This window comes from Pristiophorus japonicus, chromosome 15 (assembly GCF_044704955.1).
Source record: "Pristiophorus japonicus isolate sPriJap1 chromosome 15, sPriJap1.hap1, whole genome shotgun sequence".
Lineage (NCBI taxonomy): Eukaryota > Metazoa > Chordata > Chondrichthyes > Pristiophoridae > Pristiophorus > Pristiophorus japonicus.
The window spans coordinates 37,565,878-37,588,153 of record NC_091991.1 but is presented as its reverse complement, the minus strand read 5'-3'; positions in this window follow the sequence as shown (position 1 = coordinate 37,588,153).

Below are 22,276 nucleotides of genomic sequence, written 5' to 3'. Positions count from 1 at the left end.
GGGCCAATTTTCAGATGCCCACCACGCATTTACAATGGACAAAGGGACAGTTAGAAAACAATTTTTTTATACATAAAACCAGTCCACACATTGGCTGCCTGAGGCCTGCCTGACTCAATTTTTGAGCAGGCCTCAAAATGGGTGGCCAATGCACCTGCCTGAAATCAATTGGTGTGTGTGGCCAATGCTGACTCCTGATCATCCTGTAATTCACTCTTTCATAACATACCACGGAAAGCATGACAGCTAGGGTTGCCAACTCGGATCTGACTTATTCCTGGAGATTTGGTAGGTGATATTTGACACCACTCATGTGATGCTTAATCACACAGCATTTGATCACGTGATATTTTGCCCAATGTTTGCAAATGTTATTGCATTTACCTTAATTGGGTGTCTGAGTATCATCAAGCCCCAAATAAAATATTTGACTTTTTGTTTTATAGTGAGGTGAATAACATAATTTATAAAACAAAGAAAGAACACAAAAGAATAGAAAGATTTAAGGATAAGTAATGTTTAAATAAAAACTACCTCTGTGATGTTTCTACAGCATCAACCACAATGAGTAACATCAAGAATAATCACTGATTCAACAAAAATATAATCGAAATAAGTTACTTCTAATTAAAATTTTCATACAATTTTATGACTTTATACAACACACAGCAAGTTATAAAAATAACAAATTGTTAGTGTTAGTGTTTTATCAGAAGAATCACTCAACACTCAGAGTCGGTTCCAACGCCAATGCGGCCTTTATTAACGCCAGCGGGGAAGAAGCCTCAGGACTGGATCCAGGCACTTCACTCCGCAGAACAAAGGGTTTCATGGATCTTTATATGTTTTACAACAGTTTACTACAGTTACATACAACAGTTTATTGCAGTTACATTAGACCAATAGATAGAGTTAGTCTCTAAACGTAAAGTGGCTCATGTGTTGCCAAGAGATGTATTGCTAAGAGCTGTGTTGCTAAGAGGTGTGTTGTTAGGAACGACTCATGTAACATGAATCCAGGCCCCCCGTATCTTACTGTCCTTGGGTGCTGTCTTTGGTAGCCTCCTTATCTTAATCCTGTTACAGAGTCGTATTGTCCTTACTTCCACCAGAACATTTAGTCCTGAGGCTTGACTGATTAGCTTGTTAGTCCTGTGTGTGGGAAACAACAATTATCAGTTTCCAGGAATGCGGTCTAATTCAGCTAACAGAAATCCCTTGAGGCTTCACTGGTAGCCATTTTATGATTCAAGTTACATATAGTTCTAACCTTATACTACAGGTGCCATTGCCCTAGGGTGCCTAATGCCTACAACACAAATAAAACCAAAACTAAACCTAATTCAATTCACTGATTCGCATCCCACACCACTGAAGCCCAACTTCAGGGAGGTGAGACTTAGTCCACAGTGAGAAGCACCAAAGCTTCCTGACTCTTGGAACAAAACACATTATACAACATTGCACATCACAGGCCGATATGAACTCTCCCTTCAGTTTGTGTTGCTCTCCCCCTACCCCCCCCAATTTGTATTTCTCGCTCCCTCCCCTAGTTTGTGTTGCTCTCTCCCAGCACCAGTTTGTGTTTCTTTCTTCCTTCCCTAGTTTGTGTTGTTGTCCCTCCCTCAGTTTATGTTTCTCTTTCCCTCTCACCAACCCAGTTTGTGTTTCTCTCTCCCTCCTAGTTTTTGTTGCTTTCTCAGGTCTCACAGAGTTTCCAGGCAAATTTCATTGGCCCCAATACTGTCATCCTCACAACGGGCAATGAAACTGTGTGTTCTTAATATCATCAAGACCAGCAGGGCTCAGACAATGCTGAGTGTTTGCAAGCCATGACAGCCACAATACTGTGCATGTGCGAACCATGCATACAAGGACCATTTCTCCCAAGTGCTCGGGATACCAATCGCCCATTCCAGTAGACTCCCGGCAAAAACGGGAGGGTTGGGATCCCCAATCTGAGTAAGCAAATATTGCTTCGACAAATGCTATCTTACACAGACTAAGGGGGAAAAATTGATTATTGTCCAATTTGTGGCGTTAACATCACCTGGGTGCTAATCTTTAGTGCCGGGTGATATTTGGTGGCAACAATCGGGAAATTGCTTTTTACCGCTCTAAGAGGGGATTGCAGTGCTAAATCAAGCACTGCACACTTCTCTTAGGGTGACAGTGTCGCCAAGCGCAGTGCTACCCTTAGCACTAATCAATTTCAGCTGTGCTCATGTCCGCACTCATCAGACATGCTGGCTCCAACTGGATCTTTAAGGGGAGGGGCTATAATACCACACAGCCTCAAACCCACCATTCCATCTCTGCTGTTGGTGTTGAAGGAGCAACATGGCTGCTCAGGAACAAAGACTGCGCGCCATGTGCTTTGGCGACGATGTCCTTCAGGCTCTTGTGGAGGCAGTGGAGCGGCGACGGGCCTCCATGTTTCCTGAGACTGGCAGGAGGCCAATGCCAGCCGCTTACAGGTACCTATGGAGGGAGGTAGTTCAATATATATCTGCCAGGAGCCTGCTGGACAGGACAGTGACGCAGTATCGCAAGAAGTTCAATGACCTCACTCGGGTGGTCAGGGTGAGTACATTCTTCCACAACCTCTGCATGCCACAATGTCAAGACAATTATTTGTAGACACTCTAAAAAGTGCCGCATCCCAGCACTCACACAATGTGTCCACCAACTAACCGTCACATCCACATCTCAGCACTTGCATACATTAACAGCTATTCAACTACGGTATGCACATGTGACAACCACATGGCTGCACAGTCACCTAAAGGCTTTTTTTTCTCTTGCAGGCCAAACTGGCGCATAATAGACAGGAACAAGAAAGGACATGAGGCAGTGAGGCAGACCTGAGGCCCCTCGCTGACCTAGAACAAAGAGTCCAGGAGATCATCGGCCCACAAGTGGTAGGAGCTGCATCATGCGGCCACGCTGACCCCACAAGGGGAGAGTACTGGTATGTTTCTTACCTCTCTGTCTTTCCTCATGCAACTTCCCCCTCAAACTACAAACCTTTCCCATTAAAGTGTAGTATTTCCATTAGTTGCTCCCTTCCTCTTCTGATCTTAACCACACTCTTGTGCCTTTAGGCTTTCAGATGATGAGCCACAACAGCAGCAGTGTGTCCCTCAGCCTCCCAGTGAGAGTGACGAGGGAGACCAGGATGAAGGACAGGAGACCCCAGCTCAGACACAGTCACCTCAGCAAGCTGCCCCGACTCTGGGGAGGTGATGTCGGTGAAGGAGGCAATGTTCCTGGGCATTGATGAGGGTGATACTCCAGGACCCAGTGACATGCAGCAGCGCCACGGGGCAAGGGAAGCTCAAGGGCCTGCTCCTCGGAGGGTGAGTTCGTGTGCGAGTTCTGCTCAGCAGTACTCAGACGAAGACCTCGACATGGAGGTTATGGCGTTGAAGGAGCAACATGGCTGCTCAGGGACTGCATTTTAGCAACGATGTCCTTCAGGCTCTTGTGGAGGCAGTGAAGAGGCGACGAGCCTCCATGTGTCCTGAGACTGGCAGGAGGCGAATGCCAGCCGTCTACAGGTGCCTATGGAGGGAGGTAGCGCAATATGTGTCTGCCAGCAGCGTGGTGAACAGGGCAGTGACGCAGTATCGCAAGAAGTTCAATGACCTCACTCGGGTGGTTAGGGGGAGTACATTCTTCCATAAGCTCTGCATGCCACAATGTCAAGACAATTATTTGTAAACACTCTAGAAACTGCTGCATCCCAGCACTCACACAATGCGTTCGGCAACTAAAAGTCACATCCACATCTTAGCACTTGCATACGGTCAGCGAGCATGCACAGCGAGCTTTTGGGTGCTATGGCAAGGGTGCCCGAGAGCATGGGTGCACTTGCTAGGAGTTTGGAGGAGTCTGCCTCCAGCATTGCGCGTGTCTCCCAGCACACTTTCGAGCCCATCCTTGGCAGCTTCCAAAGCATGGTAGACTCGCAGAGAGATGGTGGGGACCCGGACCTCATGCCGTGTGTCATGGGCGAGGTGGCAGCAGTTATTTCAGCACAGGCCGAAGCCATGCAACGGCTTACTGCTGTAATGTAGTCAGTGGTTGGTGGCATCCAGTCTCAGTCTGGTCTGATGCAGACTCAGATTGATGCCACGCAAGCACGAACTGCAGCCATCGTTTCTGGGTTCCCCGCAGTCCAACGGGGATCTCATGGTGTCGCAGCAGGCCAACAATCTTTTTTCCAGCAGATTGCTCCGGATGCTGAAACGCTGTTCCGGGGGAGTGGCAGTGTGTCGGTTGAAATGGAAGGTGCTGTCCTCTCTCAGAATGACAGCATTCTGGCTCCCACCATTTCCCAGCCCAGAAACTGTTGCCGCCCAGCCTGAGGTGGTGCGGTCTACAGCCGGGCCTTCCAGGCCCAGAGCTGGTCGAGAACGCCCTGCAAGGCCATCTGCAGTCTCTGTGTCACAGAGTGAGCAGCCTGCTACCAGCCTTGCTGCAGGCACTGGGGCCCCATCAAGGAGGAGCAGTAGGGCAGGGAGGGAGGAGAAATGACCAGGAGGGAATATGGCAAAAAGGGAAGTAACCCACTTTTGTTGAGATGTCCAGATGATTACTTTGTAAATATATTCTTGATGCTGGTTGTGGGTTATTATTTTTGATTAGCAAACGGTTGTTTCGACAAATTTATTGTTGTTGTTGGTTGTGGGTACTTATGGGTGATGTTGGGGGTTGTAATAAATGGGTCATTTTAAAGTTCATATTTGGTCGTGGTTTTCATTTGCCATATGCAGGGTGATACGCTCTGCGCTGTGCACATAGCCCTTTGTTTCTGCTGCCCAATCACCATGTGATATGTGCTTTAGTGGAATTGCTGCATAATGAGGCGTTGACGATCCACCCTTGCACAAGCAACATTGGCATGCTCCCTTCTCCATTACTGCTGCTCCTCCTCCTCCTCTACCTCATCCTCCTCCTGAGGTAGACCTGCATTCTCTGGGAGCAATGGCTGGGCCCTCTCAATGGCCGGGTTGTGCAGCATGCAGCACACAACGACGAAAAGGAAGACTCGATCAGGGAATACATTAGGGCTCCACCAGAGTGGTCAAGGCATTGGAACCGTTGTTTGAGCACCCAGATAGTCTGTTTGATGAGGTTCCTGGTGACAGCATGGCTCTCATTATATGAGTGCTCAGCAGGAGTGTTGGGATTGCGGAGCGGTGTCATTAACCAGGTGGCAAGTGCATAATCCCTGTCCGCGAGCTCCATGTGGTGGTTGGAAGAGTCGTGGGACAGTTGTCTGTCGCAGGAGGAATGAACCGTGGGTTTAGCCAGCACAGCGGGCATTGATGGCGAGGATGGGCTGCCTGTGGTCGCACACCAACTGAACATTCAGAGGGTGGTAGCTTTTGCGGTTACGGAACACCTCTGTGTTGTGATAAGGTGCTCGCAATGCCACGTGGATGCAGTCAATGGCACCCTGAACCATGGGGAATCCCGCTATCCTTGCAAATCCACATGTGCATTCCTGCTGCTTCTCCCTGGACATGCTCCATGAGATGTAGTCCCTTTTCCTGCTGCACAGAGCGTATGTTATATTCCGGATACAGCAATGCACTGCGAGCTGCGAAATGTTTGCTCTATCCCCTGCTGTAAAAAGAAAAAACAGACTTGGATTTATATAGCGCCTTTTACGACCACCGGATGTCTCAAAACATTTTACAGCCAGTTAAGTACTTTTGCAGTGTAGTCACTGTTGTAATGTAGGAAATGCAGCAGCCAATTTGCGCACAAGCAAGCTCTCACAAACAGCAATGTGATAATGACTAGATCATTTTTTCATTTGTTATGTTGATTGAGGGATAAATAATGGCCAGGATACCAGGGATAACTCTCCTGTTCTTCTTCGCAATTGTGCCATGGGTTCTTTTATGTCCACTTGAGAGAGCAGACGAGACCTCGGTTCAATGTCTCATCCGAAAGACAGCACCTCCGACAGTGCAGCATTCCCTCAGCACTGCACTGGAGTGTCAGCCTAGATTTTTTGTGCTTCCGTCCCAGGAGTGGGACTTGAACTCACAACCTTCTGACTAAGAGGCGAGAGTGCTACCCACTTTTTAAAAACATTTATATTTATTGAATATTAAGAACATTTACAACATGGTGATCATTCCATTGTATCATACAAATCCATTCCACCCCTCTGCACAGCCGTTTCTCCAACACATATTAATATTAACCTGAAGTTTAATTTGTCTCCTGCAAAATAATGGGGGGGAAAATGTGGTCAGGGGCTTCCTTCGTACGAATGCCTCTGACCCGAAGAAAAATCTACGAAAGTAACTGGTGGTCCCGAAGGAACGTAGGATCCCGGTCGGAGGCCGAGATTCGCTGCGCAGCGCATGCAAAGATGTCTTTCATGTACGTACATCTTGAAATCACATGGGCCTGGACCACCAATCACTATGCAGTATTCTCATTGATAAAATGGGAACTCTGTACACGTTCCTATTACTATCAATGGGAAAACCCTCTAAAACAAAAAACACAGCATAATAAATAAATAAAACACCTCACATATTTAAAATTAATTGAAATTAAATGTAATTAAATGTTTTAGAAAAATTTTGGTAACTTTTTTTAATGTGTTTTAATAGGGTTAAAAATAAACTTACCTTGATGGACAGGGATTTTAATAGAAAAATACGTGTTTAAATTTAATTTTTATATGTTTTAAAAGTGCTACACTGGTAAAAGTAAACTATGCGCCTGCTTTTACCAGGAGTCAAAGTTTGAAGGCGATTCGCTGGGCATGAGTTGGGCAAATAGCCTAATTTCTCCCGCGCGGATGTCCTTCTCCCAGGGATGCAGAGGATCTGTCAAGACAAATCTTGACAGATCGGAAAAGCCAGTTTGCGGCGCATACGCATCGTGCCCGAAAACCGGCTTTTGTGAGGCCTCGCGGGTCTGTGTGCATTTCGTACGGATCCGGTGAGGCCGGAATTTTCGGCCCATATTAATCTATTGTACTTTACAAATTGATCATAAAATACTATCTTTAAATTATTTTCTGAATAAAACATCCACAGAGCCTTATAATGATCTTTTAGCTTATATTTAAAATACTCTTTTAGATTTAGTCTCCTCCCCTTTGCACAATCACAAATCTAGCCAAACTGAACATTAAGTTCGGGCAGACTCTCCTGCAATCCCCATCTCAAAATCGAGTCCCACGGGATTCCCATTCTTGCTCTTCGGTCCTCACCCAGCAAGAAAACCTCATACAACTGTCGAACATAGTACTTAAAATCCTTTAGCTGCGGACATACCAGAAAATGGGACAGAGTTTCATCCCACGTCCCACACACTGGGAAAGTTGCTATCTCTACTCGCTCAATCTTACATAAGACTATCATGGTAAAAAACCGGTTATGAGCCAACTTGAAATCCAGTTCAATCCACTCTGCACATTTAAAATTCGTCCACACCCCATCCAAATTCTGTTGAGGTTCAGCTGAGGGTATATATTCTGCCAAAACTCCTGACCAGCAGGTGTCTTGAATCTCCACTCTCTAAATACCCCATAGAAATCTCGAGTATTACAGTTGTCAAATTGGACCAACTCCTCCCTTTTCTCCAGCAGAAAGCTTGGAAAAGCAGGACGCATTATACCTCCTTTGAAGTTTTGTGTATTTATTTCTTCCATCCAATCCTGTGTCATTGCCCTCACAATCTTCTCGTATATGATCATAACTGCTTTTTCCTCTACCTCCTGATCCTTCTCCCAAACCATGTCCCTCACTACCGCTTCCGGCAACCAACCTGGAATTATCTCATACAATACATCTTTCACATATATAATACCAGCTTTTATAAAAACTTGATTAAATAATACCCCTCCTTCAATGTTGATCCACCTGTTCAAAAATAAGGGCTGTTGTAAAATTTCCGAAGCACCTTTGGGCATAAACTGCACACTTTAAAAAAAATTGGGCCCAAGTCTTTACAACCCCCTTATAAAACCTAGGGAGAGGTTTAATCGATTTCAAAAACATATTGTTGCATTCCATATAAAATATTCCCTGTCCTCCCATCCCCCACTTATTTTTAAAAGTGCTGGAAACAACTCTTTCAAAAACTTGGATTTGACTTCTAAAGAAATTTCTTTTCCCATTTATTTCTAACGGCTTTTTTCTTCAAATCAATATCTGTGAAATTGAGTCCTCCCCCATTTTGCTGTCCAATGATGGTATTGTAAGTAACATAGGCTGGTTTCCCTTTCCATAAAAACCTCACTCAAGCTTCTCAGGCAGACTTTTCCGCCCACTTAGGAATATCATCCACTACAATAAGTACCATAGATTAGATAGCAGGAGAGCTGACACCACTGTCACTCTTCTTTGCACTTTCAACCACCATCTTTCCCACCTTCCCAAAATCTTTTTAATTTTCATAATCTTCGGTTCCCAATTTAATCGATCCACTTCATCCCTATCCTTCTTGCACCCCATATGCACTCCCAAAATTTCCAAAACCTCAACCACCTTAAAAGGGCTTTCCTCCAACCACTCCCCCCTACTCCTTCCCGCAACCAGGCATTGGGACTTACTATAATTCACTCTGGCTCCTGAAGCTCTACAATATTCCTCCGCTACTCCAATAGCTTTCCTCACTGACTCCCCATCTCTCAACGTTAAGGTTGTGTCATCTGTATATTGGTATATCTGGGAACTGGGAACCGTAATCCCGACTACGCCTTGGGCCCGAACTTGGTCAGAGTACTGCCCACAGCTACCCAGGTCCCGCCCGGTGGGAGATTCCTCGGTGAAGTACCACCGGCGCAACTTCCTGCTGCCCGCCCATGCCGGAGGCTCCAAAAATGGGATTTTCCTTGTGCACGATCCTCTAAGATCGTGCTCCCGCCCACCAGAATGACCACTGGCAAAAAGGTGGTCTGAGCTGGTTGTAAATCGGGCGGCAGCAAGAATCGCTCAGAGTGCTCCAGCACTGCACATCCCGGGTAGCATCCATATGCTGCACTATTATCACAGGCTCAGAATGAGTTCTCAGATCGACCTTAAACTGCACAGAATTGTTATGTATGAATAAAGAGTCTGACTGGATACTGTGAGCTTAAAATAAAGTGTGACCTTAGTCTTTTATTGCAGATCTCCAGAGTGCCTCTCCAGTCTGTGAGGCCTCCTTAAGTACAGGTGCTCCCAAGGGATTGTGGGATCCCTTGGGACTCCAGGGGATGAGCCCTCTGGTGGCTGTACAAGGTATATATACAAGTTTACATATACAACAACACTCCCCCCCAAAGTCAACAGTGCAACTATTTACAAGGTGAGTCGATCTGGGGCCCTTCTTTCCCTGGTTGATTGTCTCGGTGCAAATGCTGGTATTGGTGAATCGTCTGTTGGGCCCTCGCTGGGCTGCTGTGCAGCTGGCCTTGCTGGGCTGCCTGGTGTGGTGAGTCCTGCTGGCTGCTGCAGATGATGGGTTCTGCTTCGTGGCCAACCGCGGTGTCGGTTGCCATTGGTGTGTATGTTGGGGGGTCAAAGAAGGTAGGGTCAAATGTGGGTTGCTCAGGATAGTCCGTGAATCTGAGTTTGATTTGATCCAAGTGTTTCCGGTGAATGAGTCCATTTGAAAGTTTGACCCGAAACACCCTGCTCCCCTCTTTGGCCACGACAGTGCCGGGAAGCCACTTGTCCATAATTCAATACAAATACAGGATCATTGATTTCAATTCCGTGTGACACAATAGTGCTATCATGATATGTACTTTGTTGAAACCGCCTGCTCTCCAGCTGTTCATGTAAATCAGGGTGAACTAACGAGAGCCTTGTCTTAAGAGCCCTTTTCATGAACAGTTCAGCAGGTGGAATCCCAGTGAATGAGTGGGGTCTCGTGCGGTAGCTAAGCATGACTCAGGATCGGCGAATCTGCAGTGAGCCTTCAGTTACCCTCTTCAAGCCTTACTTGATAGTTTGCACTGCTCTCTCTGCCTGACCATTGGATACTGCTTTGAACAGGGCGGATGTAACATGTTCGATCCCGTTACGAGCTATGAATTCTTTGAACTCGACACTGGTAAAACATGGCCTGTTGTCACTCACAAGGACATCGGATAGGCCATGCATGGCAAACATGGCCCACAGGCTTTCAGTGGTGGCAGCGGACATGCTTGCCGACATTATCTCACATTCAATCCATTTGGAGTACGCATCTACAAACACAAGACCCAAGAATGGGCCTGAATAGTCGACATGGACCCTAGACCACGGTTTGGAGGGCCAAGACCATAAACTTAGTGGCGCCTCCCTGGGTGCATTGCTTAACTGCGAGAATGTGTTACATCTGTGCACGCAGGACTCTAAGTCCGCATCGATACCGGGCCACCACACGTGGGATCTGGCTATCGCTTTCATCATCATGATGCCTGGATGGGTACTGTGGAGGTCACTGATGAAGGTGTCTCTGCCCTTCTTGGGGACCACTACCCGATTTCCACACAGAAGGCAGTCTGCCTGTATAGACATTTCATCTTTGCACTGCTGGTATGGCTTTATCTCTTCCTGCGTTCCCACTGAGACACTGGACCAGCTCCCGTGAAGCACACAATTTTTTACTAGGGACAGTAAGGGATCCTGGCTCGTCCAGGTTCTAATCTGTTGGGCTGTGACAGGTGATTGCTCACTCTCAAATTTTTTTAAAATTTAAAAAAAAAATTTTTTCGTAGCCAATCTTTCCAATTCTTTGTCAGATCACAAACGCCAGAGGTCACCTTGCACACATCAAGGATCACCCTGCGCTAATGCTCTTAGCCAAAAGGCCTAGAGCCCAAGCACCGTTCCTGGAAGTACTGCAATACCAGGTTCGTGCCATGGAGGTGGATGGGTCAGCAACCCCACACACCTCCGTGGAGGTGGATGGGTCAAGCCACCCCACCCACCTCCTATTTCCAAAAAGCATAGGAGAACCACCTTCCTGATCCAGGGAGAACCACGTTGGGGTCATGGTTACTCCCCTGTCAGGTCAGTTACGCATGATCTTAGCCAAAAGGGATTGCTCACTCTCAAATGCTTCCATAACTGTGACTAAATCTGCGGGCTGCGCCATTTCCACCCCCGTGGTGGGCAATGGCAGCCTACTGAGAGCATTGGCACTGTTTTCTGTGTGTGGCCTGTGGCGGATGGTGTAGTTGTATGCAGACAACATGAGCACCCATCTCTGGATGTGGGCCGATGCATTCGTATTTATCCCCTTACTCTCGGAAATCAGGGATATTAGTGGCTTATGGTCAGTTTCCAATTCAAATTTTAGCCCAAACAGATATTGATGCATTTTCTTTACCCCATAGACACACGCTAACGCTTCTTTTTCAATTATGCTGTAGGCTCTCTCAGCCTTAGACAGACTTCTGGATGCATAAGCAACCGATTGCAATTTCCCAAAATCATGAGCTTGCTAATACACACCCAACGCCGTACGACGACGCATCACATGCTAGTACCAAACGCTTACATGGATCATACAACACAAGCAATTTGTTTGAGCATAACAATTCTCTAGCTTTTACAAAGGCATTTTCTTGGCTTTTGCCCCATACCCATTCATCTCCTTTATACAGTAAGGCGTGCAGTGGTTCTAACAGTGTGCTGAGACCCGGTAAGAATTTACCAAAGTAATTCAGGAGTCCTAGAAATGACCGCAGCTCCATCACGTTCTGTGGCCTTGGTGCATTCTCGATTGGCTCCGTCTTCGAATCGGTGGGCCTGATGCCGTCCGCCGCAATTCTTCGCCCCAGGAACTCCACTTCAGGCGCCAGGAAAACGCACTTTGAGCGTTTTAACCTGAGCCCCACGCGGTTGAGTTGACTAAGAACCTCCTCCAGGTTCTGCAGATGCTCGACTGTGTCCCGACCTGTAACCAAGATTTCGTCCTGGGAGAACACTGTGCGCGGGACTGACTTCAGTAAGCTTTCCATGTTTCTCTGCAATACCGCCATTGCTGATCGAATTCCAAACAGGCATCTGTTATAAATGAAGAGACCTTTGTGTGTGTTGATGCAGGTGAGGCCCTTCAATGATTCCTCCAGCTCCTGCGTCATGTAGGCCGAGGTCAAGTCTAGCTTTATGAACGTCTTTCCTCCCACCAGCATAGCAAAAAGGTCATTGGCCTTTGGTAGTGGGTATTGCTCCTGCAGTGAGAAACGATTGATAGTTACTTTGTAATCATCACAGATTCTAACGGTGCCGTCTCCCTTGAGGACTAGGACGATCGGACTGGCCCTTGAATTCGATCGGCGAAATGATGTCCTCTCTTTGCAGCCGGTCTAGCTCGATCTCTACCCTTTCTCTCATCATGTACGGTACTGCTCTTGCCTTGTGATGGATGGGTCGCGCTCCTGGAATTAGGTGGATCTGCATTCTTGCTCCTTAGAATTTCCTGTTGCCTGGTTCAAACAGTGAAGGGAACTTGTTTAAGACCTGGGCACATGAAGTGTCATCAGTGGATGAGAGCGCTCAGACATCGTCCCAGTTCCAGCGTATCTTTGCCAGCCAGCTGCTGCCGAGCAGCGTGGGACCATCGCCCAGTACCACCCAGAGTGGTAGCTTGTGCACCGCTCCATCGTAGGAGACTTTTACAGTAGCACTGCCGATTATGGGAATCAGTTACTTTGTGTAAGTTCTCAGTTTCATGCAAATTGGAGTCAAGACTGGCCTTGAGACCTTGCTGCACCACAATTTTTCGAAAGTCTTTTTGCTCATAATGGACTGGCTCGCGCCTGTGTCCAGCTCCATTGACACTGGGAGTCCATTTAGTTCAACCTTCAGCATTATCGGGGGACACTTTGTGGTAAATGTGTGCACCCCATATACCTCTACCTCCTCGGTCTGAGGCTCTGGTTCGATGTGATCCGCAGTGAATCTGTCCTCCTCTGCAACATGGTGGTTTGCAGAATTAACAGGATTTGCAGCTCGCTTGCACACTCGTTGGAGGTGTCCCATTGTTCCACAGCCCTTGCAAACGTACCCTTTGAAGCAGCCTGAATGGAAATGATGATCACCCCTGCAGCGCCAACAACGTGTTAATGGCCTTGCATTCATCATCCTTGATGGTGGACTCTGAGACACCTGCAGACGTGCAGCTGCAGGCATGTGGGGCCTGCCCTGTACGCTGCGATTTGAAAACAACATCACTTTGTTCACAGTACTTGTAGCAGCACTCGTGTGCTGAGACATTTGCTTAGTATTGTCACTGGTGGCAATGAACGCCTGGGATATCGCTATGGCCTTACTCAAGGTTGGGGTCTCTACAGTCAAAAGTTTGCGAAGTATCATTTTATAGCCAATGCCAAGTACGAAAATGTCTCTGAGCATGTGCTCCAAATGTCCTTCAAATTCGCAATGTCCTGCAAGGCGTCTTAGCTCGGCGACATAACTCGCCACTTCCTGGCCTTCAGACCTTTGTAGGTGTAGAACCAGTACCTCGCCATCAGAACGCTTTCCTTTGGGTTCAGATGCTCCCAGACCAGTGTGCACAAATCATCATATGATTTCTCTGTGAGTTTCGCTGGAGCAAGCAGATTTTTCATGAGGCCATATGTTGGTGCCCCGCAGACGATGAGGAGAATCGCCCTTCATTTGCCAGCGTTCACTTCTCCTTCCAGCTCGTTGGCCATGAAGTATTAGTCGGGTCGCTCCACGAAGGTTTCTCAATCATCTCCCTCCAAGAATTTCTCCAGGATGCCCACTGTTCTCTGCATCATTGGGTTCGTCATCTGTATCTCGTCGCCAGTTGTTATGTATGAATAAAGAATCTGACTGGATACTGTGAGCGCAAAGTAAAGTGTGACCTTAGTCTTTTATTGCAGGTCTCCAGAATGTCTCTCCAGCATGTGAGGCCTCCTTAAGTACCTGTGCTCCCAAGGGATTGTGGGATCCCTTGGGACTCCAGGGGATGAGCCCTCTGGTATATACAAGTTTACATATATAACAAGAATGACTTCACAGATGGAAATGAAAAGTACTCCGTTGAAGGACAGGTGTGGTATAGGAAGCGACAATGAGTTCTGAAACACAGTAAAGGCTCCATGGGATGCACTATAAGGGTTTTTAGACCATTGCAGGCAGAACAGAGTTATTGACAGAATGTGAGTGCACAGATGGTATGAGCTTATGTCAAAGTATATAGGCAATAATGAGAAGATGTAATGCTCTGTCAGGTGGCAGGATATGATAGTGAGAATAGCATAAGCTCAAGTATATAAGAAGTAAAAAGATATATAATGGACTGCAAGGTCACTGAGGAACATATCATATCAGGGGTGGGACTCCGCAATGTTGGACCTAAGAAAAAGTGGACTGAAGTGCAAGCCTTAACGTGTGCCCTTCAAGTTGTGCAACTGTCTCATTAAATGGCAGCCTTCCTGCATTGGTCACTCTTACTTGTCGTGGCGCAATCGCCTGATGACAGGACCCATTAAAGAGTCACATCATATGTGGAGGTCATGATATTCCTCAGACAGCAGTACACCTGAAGGAGACGTGTCTGTTTCTTAGCAGGTACCCCAGATGATGTAAAAGTGAGACACTGACCAAGAGTAGGTGAACAATGTGACTGTATTGAAAGTCACACTTGTAGCATGCCAAAGTGACAGAACATGCAAATAAATGAATCCAACATATGTACATTATCTCAGAAACCAGTCAAGTCACATTCACAACGATCCAGCTGAAACAACAGCTACAACTTAATGAAGAGTAAACAACATCTCCACCACCAACACCCAACCCTCGACCCACTGCCACCAAGGTGGTCTGAGCCAGCTGTGAATCGGGCGCAGAGAGAATCGCTTAGAGTGCTCCAGTGTTGCATGTTCCGGGTAGCGTCCATATGCTGCACCATTATCAGAGGCTCAGAATAAGTTATCTGATTGACCTTCACCTGCACAGAATGAGTTCAGACATGTAAATGAGAAGTACTCTGTTGAAGGGAAGGTGGGGTGGAGGAAGCGCAATGAGTTCCGAAAGATGGTAAAGGTTCAATGGAGATGCCCTACAAGAGATTTTAGACCATTGCAGGCAGAACAGTTATTGACCAAATGTGAGTGCACAGATGGTCTGAGCTTCAGTCAGAGTAAATAGGCAATAATGAGAACACGTAATGCTCTGGCAGGTCGCATGTGACTGCAAGGTCACTGAGGAACATGTCATATCAGGAGTGGGACTCTGCGATGGTGGACCGAAGAAAAAGTAGACTGAAGTGCAAGTCTTAATGTGTGCCCTGCAAGTAGCGCGACTGTCTCTCATTGAATGGCAGCCTTTCTGCATTGGTGACCCTTACTTGTCGTAGCGCAATTGCCTGATGACAGGACCCGCTAAACAGTCGCATCATATGTCGATGGCAAGATCTTCCTCATACAGCAGTACACCTGAAGGAGATTAGTCTTTTTCTCAGAACGCACCCCAGATAATGTAAAAATGAGACACTGACCAAGAGTGGGTGAATAATGTGACTGTATTGAATAGTGCAGCATGCCAAAGTGACAGAACATGCAAACAATTGAATCCAACATATGTACAGTAAATCCGAGACCACGCAAGTGACATTGACAACGACCCTTGTGAAACAACAGCCACAACTTAATGAGGAGTAAAGAACATATCCACCAGCAACACCCAACCTTGTTCTTATGTTCTTATGTTCTATAACCCTTTACCCACTACCACCACCTCTCTTCCTTCCCTCTCAATGTGAGGCCATCGTCCTCTTCATGGCTCCGCCTTCACCACGGCGAGCCACACCCCCGCCCCTCACCGCCTCTGCACCATGATGTTGTGCAGGAGGGCAGTCGGATTGCTGCTGACGTGTTCATCTTGGAGAGAATGTAGGAGGCGAGATGGAAGCCGCTGGCATCTCCGGCTCCTCGGGATCTGTCGACCTCGCTGGTGTGGCATGGGGGGTTGCATGACACGTCCTAAAAGCATCGATTGCTGCATGGCCTCTACAGAGTCGGTGTTGTGCTCCACTGCATTAATGAGCCGCTCCATACTGGCAGTATGCTGCTCAGCAAAGGTATCGATGCAGGCAGCTATCCCAGCCATGGTCTGCAGCAGGTCTTGAGCTAGGTCGACGCTCGTCCTCGACAGCTGGACTATTTCCTGAATTGCTGCGAGCCGTCCTGCATCCTCATCGGCTTGTTGACTATCCTGGGTGCTTGCGGCTTGGTGACATTTCCAGCACAGCCTCTGCAGCTCCCACCACTTGTTCCTGCTTCGTCCAATTCGAATCCCAAAAAGTCGGACCCCGAGACCGATGTTGGCCGAACAGGTGGTACACATATCAGGAGGCTGGAGTCCTCCTCTTGCAGCTCCTCGACCTCAAGTGGTTCGAAGACTGGCAGTTCTCCCTCCTCTCCCTGCTGGTCTTTGTGTCTCTGGGTGGCGGAGGTGGGTGCTGTCATGTATCCTACATGGCTACTGTTTGTACTACCACAAGGTGTGCCACCAGAGGGCACAGCAGAGAGCACAGAGGTGTTCCTGGCCTAGTATAAAAGGCAGGCCACCAGGTGTGATCTTCACTCTGGCATTATCAATAAAGGACTAAGGTCACTACAGTTCAAGTGCAACACATTGTCTTGTGGAGTTATTATCAGAGCATCCAGGGACATAGCAATTGGTGACGAGATTACGGACTTTCACGCGAAAATGGCTACCCTTAATACGTTGCAGCAGTTCGCCGATGGTGATAATTGGGATGCCTTTGTGGAGAGGCTCGACCATTTCTTCACAGCAAATGACCTGGCAGGAGACAACCCGGCCACACTGGCCGGCAAGCACAGAGCTATCCTGCTAGCCAGGTGTGGGCCCACCGTCTAAGGCCTCATCAGGGACTTGCTGGCAACAGTGAAGATAATGACCAAGACGTACGAGGAGCTCATAACACTGATCCATGAGCAACTCAAGCCCAAGGAGAGCATCCTCACAGCCAGACACTGGTTCTACACCTACCGATGGCCCGAAGGCCAGGAAATCGCGAAATACACTGCAGACCTCAGGAGGCTGGTGGCACTGTGTGATTTCGGCGATCACCTCACCGAAGTGCTGCAGGACATTTTTGTCTTTGGAATCGGCCATGAGGGCCTTCTTCATAAGCTACTGCCGGCGGATACCACAGTCACACTGTGAGCCAGTCATTCATGACCTCGACCTGCGGCTCTAGGCAGATGACTCATCCTCAGGGCTCAAACCCAGCAAGTACTGTGCACAGAGTGGCACCTTTTAGAGGCTGGACTGTAGAATGCGAACCTTCTCAGGGAAGAGAGAATAGGCCCCTGAGTCCCTTAACTCAGAGACCGCCGAGGGGGGCTAACCAAGTAGCCCCATGCTGGCGTTGTGGAGGGAATCACAGGGCTCACCAGTACTGTTTCAAAGATTATGTATGCAAAGGCTTCAGCACAAAGGGCCACCTCCAGTGAATGTGTAAGAAAAATATGACTCACTGTGTCGATAAAGAGTCTGCTGATGGCCATGAATCTAGTGCGGATTATGAAACGATAGGCAGAGAGGCAGCTCAGCACCATGATGAGGTATATAGCAGGTTTACCTGCACCACAGAATGTTCCCCGTTGAGGATGGAAGTCGAGATAGATGGTATTCCACTCTTCATGGAAGTGGACACGGGGCCGAGCCAGCCAGTGATGAATCATGAAGCCTATGAGAGGCTATGGGACAATCAAGCTGAACGACCCAAGTTGGTCCCGGTTCAGGCAAAGCTGCGCACCTACACCGATGAACTTATCCCAGGATGTAAAGTTACTCCATGATGGCGCAGTGCACAAGTTACCTCTGTGGGTTGTTGCAGGTGATGGACCAACGCTACTTGGAAGAAGGTGGATGGAGAAGATCAATGGAAAGTGGGTAGACTTCACCCCTCCAGCGATCGATGTCCTCTGCGCTCAGAGGCAAAGCAAGCCCTCACCTGAAGTTGGATCCGGCACCAGAGAGCAGACCAGCACAGCACCCGAGGCACAGACCGCTCAGCACAACGATGTAGGATTTCAACTGCACACTGTCAATGCAGCGGGCAAACACCCATCAGGAGCACACAGGTCCAGCGAACTACTCAATGCTATAGACTGCATCCCTGGGACCAGAGTTATGCACCATGGAGTGTGGCCACAAGCAGCCAATACACGAGCTGCAGAGCAAGCGATCTCAGGAGGGCAACAGCACCGGTATCGATACCCTGCCCCTGATCTGCTCTGCCTCTCAGGCATCCGATGGCACCAACCGCCACGAGCCTGAAAGAGCAAACTGTGCTAAGGCGCAGCCCCCAGACACCATCACCACCAAGGCCAGACCCAGGAACAAAGGGTCACCCGCAACAGTTCTCCAAAAGGGGACCGGGACTAGCCAGGATCCCAAAGAAAAACAATGCCCAGGCCAGCAAGTCAGCAGTTCCCTGTGCACTGCTAGATGACAACTCCTCAGGGAGCAACAGCGACCCAGGGCACAAAAAAAGGAAAGGTAGGTCACAGGCATCTGTGAACCTGCCCGATGCTATGAGCAACAGCAACAGCCCCGAGAGCAGGCAACTTGAGCCAACCGGGTTCCCACTGCCAGCACTGGGCACCACGCCACCACCAGACTGCCTGGACATCATCCAGCAGTTCTGGCACTAGCTTGTCCTTACACACCGGTCACCGATCCCCAGTACATATCGATAATGTATCTCACCAGTCTAATGTACTTGTCTCACAACTGAACCACAAATGTAATGCAAACTTGTTTTTCTGGACTTGAATGTATATGGATGAAATGAGCCTCCGGTATAATCTATACGTGGGGGGGGGGGTGGGGCGGGGGGGTGGGAGAAAGAGAATGGAGTGGTCAGGGACACACACAAACAGCAACCACCAGCACTCTACTGCCAACGAAACACCAACCACTCACCCAAGATTGAAACGACCCGCCAAGGGTTAACCAGACAGAGCTAAGCCCAGAGCATAGTCAATGCAGAGGCGATTTGCACTAAAAGCTTGGGGGAGAGTGATGTCATGTATCCTACATGGCTACTGTTTGTACTATCACAAGGTGTGCCACCAGAGGGCACTGCAGTGGGAGACTTGTAGGTTACCTGTACAGGTCTGCCTGGCTTAGTATAAAAGACAGGCCACCAGGTGTAATCCTCACTCTGGAATTATCAATAAAGGACTAAGATCACTACAGTTTAAGTACAACATATTGCCTTGTAGAGTCATTATCAGAGCATCCTAGGACACAACAGGTACGGTGGATATGGGTGATCTTGGGAGGGGCGTAGAGGAAGGAGCTGGGCTGGGCTGGTGACAACGTCGGGATGGGAGACGTTGGTGTCACACTTGGCCTTCATGGGGGTGGGGTTGCTCAAGCTGACATGTGATCCGTCACATTTTACATTCTTACTTCAAGGACTTCCATTGCTACATGAGCACACCATTAATGGCCGACAGACCGTGCGTTAAAAGGCATTTGACTTAACATTGCATGACCTTGCATGACATGAGCGTGACGCAGACCGGAGATTGCTATAAGCTTACCATGCTCTAGCGCAGGATCTGCAGCACCCTTTGTGGTGGAACGGGGGTGGTCACCCACCAACGCCAAGGCATGCTCCTCTAGGCTGGTCAACTCAATTACATCTAGTGGGCCCCCCCTCCAGTGGCACTCAAGCTTGATGCCTTGGCTGATCTTTTCTTCTGCAGAAAGAAAAGTTACAGTCTTTACCCGGTTTGCTCATGCAACACATACACACACACACACACACACAAGCACAACTGTCACAGAAGCTTTATGGAGTAGTACGGGAGTGCACCAATACATGTTTACTCACTCTTACTGACACCACCACAGATTTCCAACACTGGTCTCCATCCCACAACATATTGCCCACTGTGGACACGGCCTCATCAATCATCCTCCAAAAACGTCTATATTGGGGCGGTGGAGGCTTGCCATGACTATCCCGGATGAGATCTTTATAATGGCACTCCACCTCAGATACAAGTTCCTCCAGCTCCCCCTCATTAAACCAAGGAGCTCTGGGCTTCCCTCCATCAGACTTCTTGGAAGCTTTTTTTACACTCATTATAACTTTCCTAGATGGATGGCTGATGATGATTTTGTTTCTCTCTCTCCAAATATGATCTCTCTGCAACTGGCGGGTGCAAGCGAGTACACAGCTTTTATGAGCATGCACAGCTGTGCCATCAGCCCCAATCACGGCGAAAGTGATGTCATCGCCCACAAGAAACTACACAAAAAAAAATCGCAAATCTCGCACATCCGCAGTGCACGGCCTCCGATTTTTGCCGACCACCTACCGCCCACTGCTGCCCCGCCCGCTCCCGCTTGCTCCCGCCTGCCGACTTCCGCTTCCTGCTGCTGCTGCTGCCGCTGACAGAACCGCGGCGAAACTCCCGCCCGACTGGCCCCAGTGGCAGCGGATGGCAAAAACTGAAGTTCGCCCAGGGACCGCCGAGAAATGGGTGGGCCTTAGCTCTGACCAAGTTCGGGCCCCTTGTTCCTTTCGCATCATGTAACCTAATGGTTCTGCTACCAATGTGTACAACAATGAGGATAGGAGACAACCTGATCTCTGTATTGGAAAATACTTGGATAAAAAACTATTACAGTTAACAGAGCTAAATATATTTGTATAAAAAATCCTTATCCACTCAATGAAATTTTTCCTGAAACAAATGCTTCCAAAACCATCAATAAAAACATATGAGAGACTCTATCAAAGGCTTTCTCTTGATCTGTCTTCAGCACATATGCTTCTCTCCCACTTTCTTCCATGAGCTCTATTGCATCTCGGATTGAGACCACAGATTCAGCGATGTCCCAACATATGACTCCACAGAACTTAGAGGGCGAAACTATCTGCAGCATCACCTCCTTCATACGATTTGCCATAACCCGCACCAAGATCTTATAATCCACATTTAATAATGTGATGGGTCTCCAATTCTTCAGATCCCTTCTATCCTCTTTATTTTTATGCTAAGCTAATGATACCTCTCCTTATAGATGGAGCCAGGCTTCCTTCAGTTTTAATCTGCTTAAAAACCTCTAAGACCAATGCACTTAAAATATCTAAAAATTATTTTTAAAATTCTGCACTTAGTCCATCAGACCCTGGGCTTTCCCCTGCTTCATTCCACTTATTGCTACTTTTATTTCCACTAATCCTACTTCTTTGTCACACATGCTTCTCTCATCCTCCTTTAAACCCTTTTCAATAAAAGCACTAACCTTCTCTATCGCTAATTTAGAAATACCTTCTTTTGCATATAACTCTTGATAAAAGCTACTAGCTGCTTCCATAATCTCCCCATTTTCATTGATGATCTTTTCCCCAATCTTCAACTCTCCAATTAATGATAATCTTTGTCACAACTTCTCTTGCTGTAGAAAGTATCTAGTGCCTCTTTCTCCCTCCAATGCATCTTTAGCTTTTACACGGAGAATGGCCCCTTTGCATTTTTCAGCTTGTAATAATTCCCACTCTTCCTTTAAAACCTTCCACTTAGTCTCTGCTCCCTTATCCCCTCTGTCAACTGCTTTACAGATATCTGTCACCTTCTGTTTATATTCTCTTCTCGACATCGGTTAGCTGTTGCTCTCTCTTTCCCATTACGTACAGGAAAAAACTTTCACCTCATATTTGAATTAGTCCCACCAAACACTTTTTTCTTTCAAGAATAAAGGTTCCTTCCCAGTATTCTTTATTATATTTAAAAGCTCTTCTTTATAAGCAATTTCTTTCAGGTACTGATTGTTTAAAATCCATACCCCAGGACCGAGCTTAACTCTGTTATTTCTAATTTTAAGAACCAAAGTCGAGTGCTCGCTAAAAAATACTTTTTTATAATAAATCTCCATAACCTGAGAACTTCACTCTTCCCGCATTAACACAAAATCCATTTGGCTCTGTTTTAAAACATCTGAGAACTCCCTTTTTATAGGGTTCCAATTCTTTCATAAGTCTCTCAAATTCAAATTTGCCATAATTTTTACAATCATCCCTCTGTAGTTATCATCCTTAAAGGTCATCTGAGCTGAAATGTCCATCCGAGATAAAAATACATTAAAATCCCCCACTATACAACGGTTTTCCATCTCTGCCACTTCTGTGAATAACCACGGAAAAAACCCATGCCGCTTGCAATGATCATTCAGCATAGATATGAAAGAGATAACAAATCAATTCTTCCATTTGTACCTTTAGCTGTAAA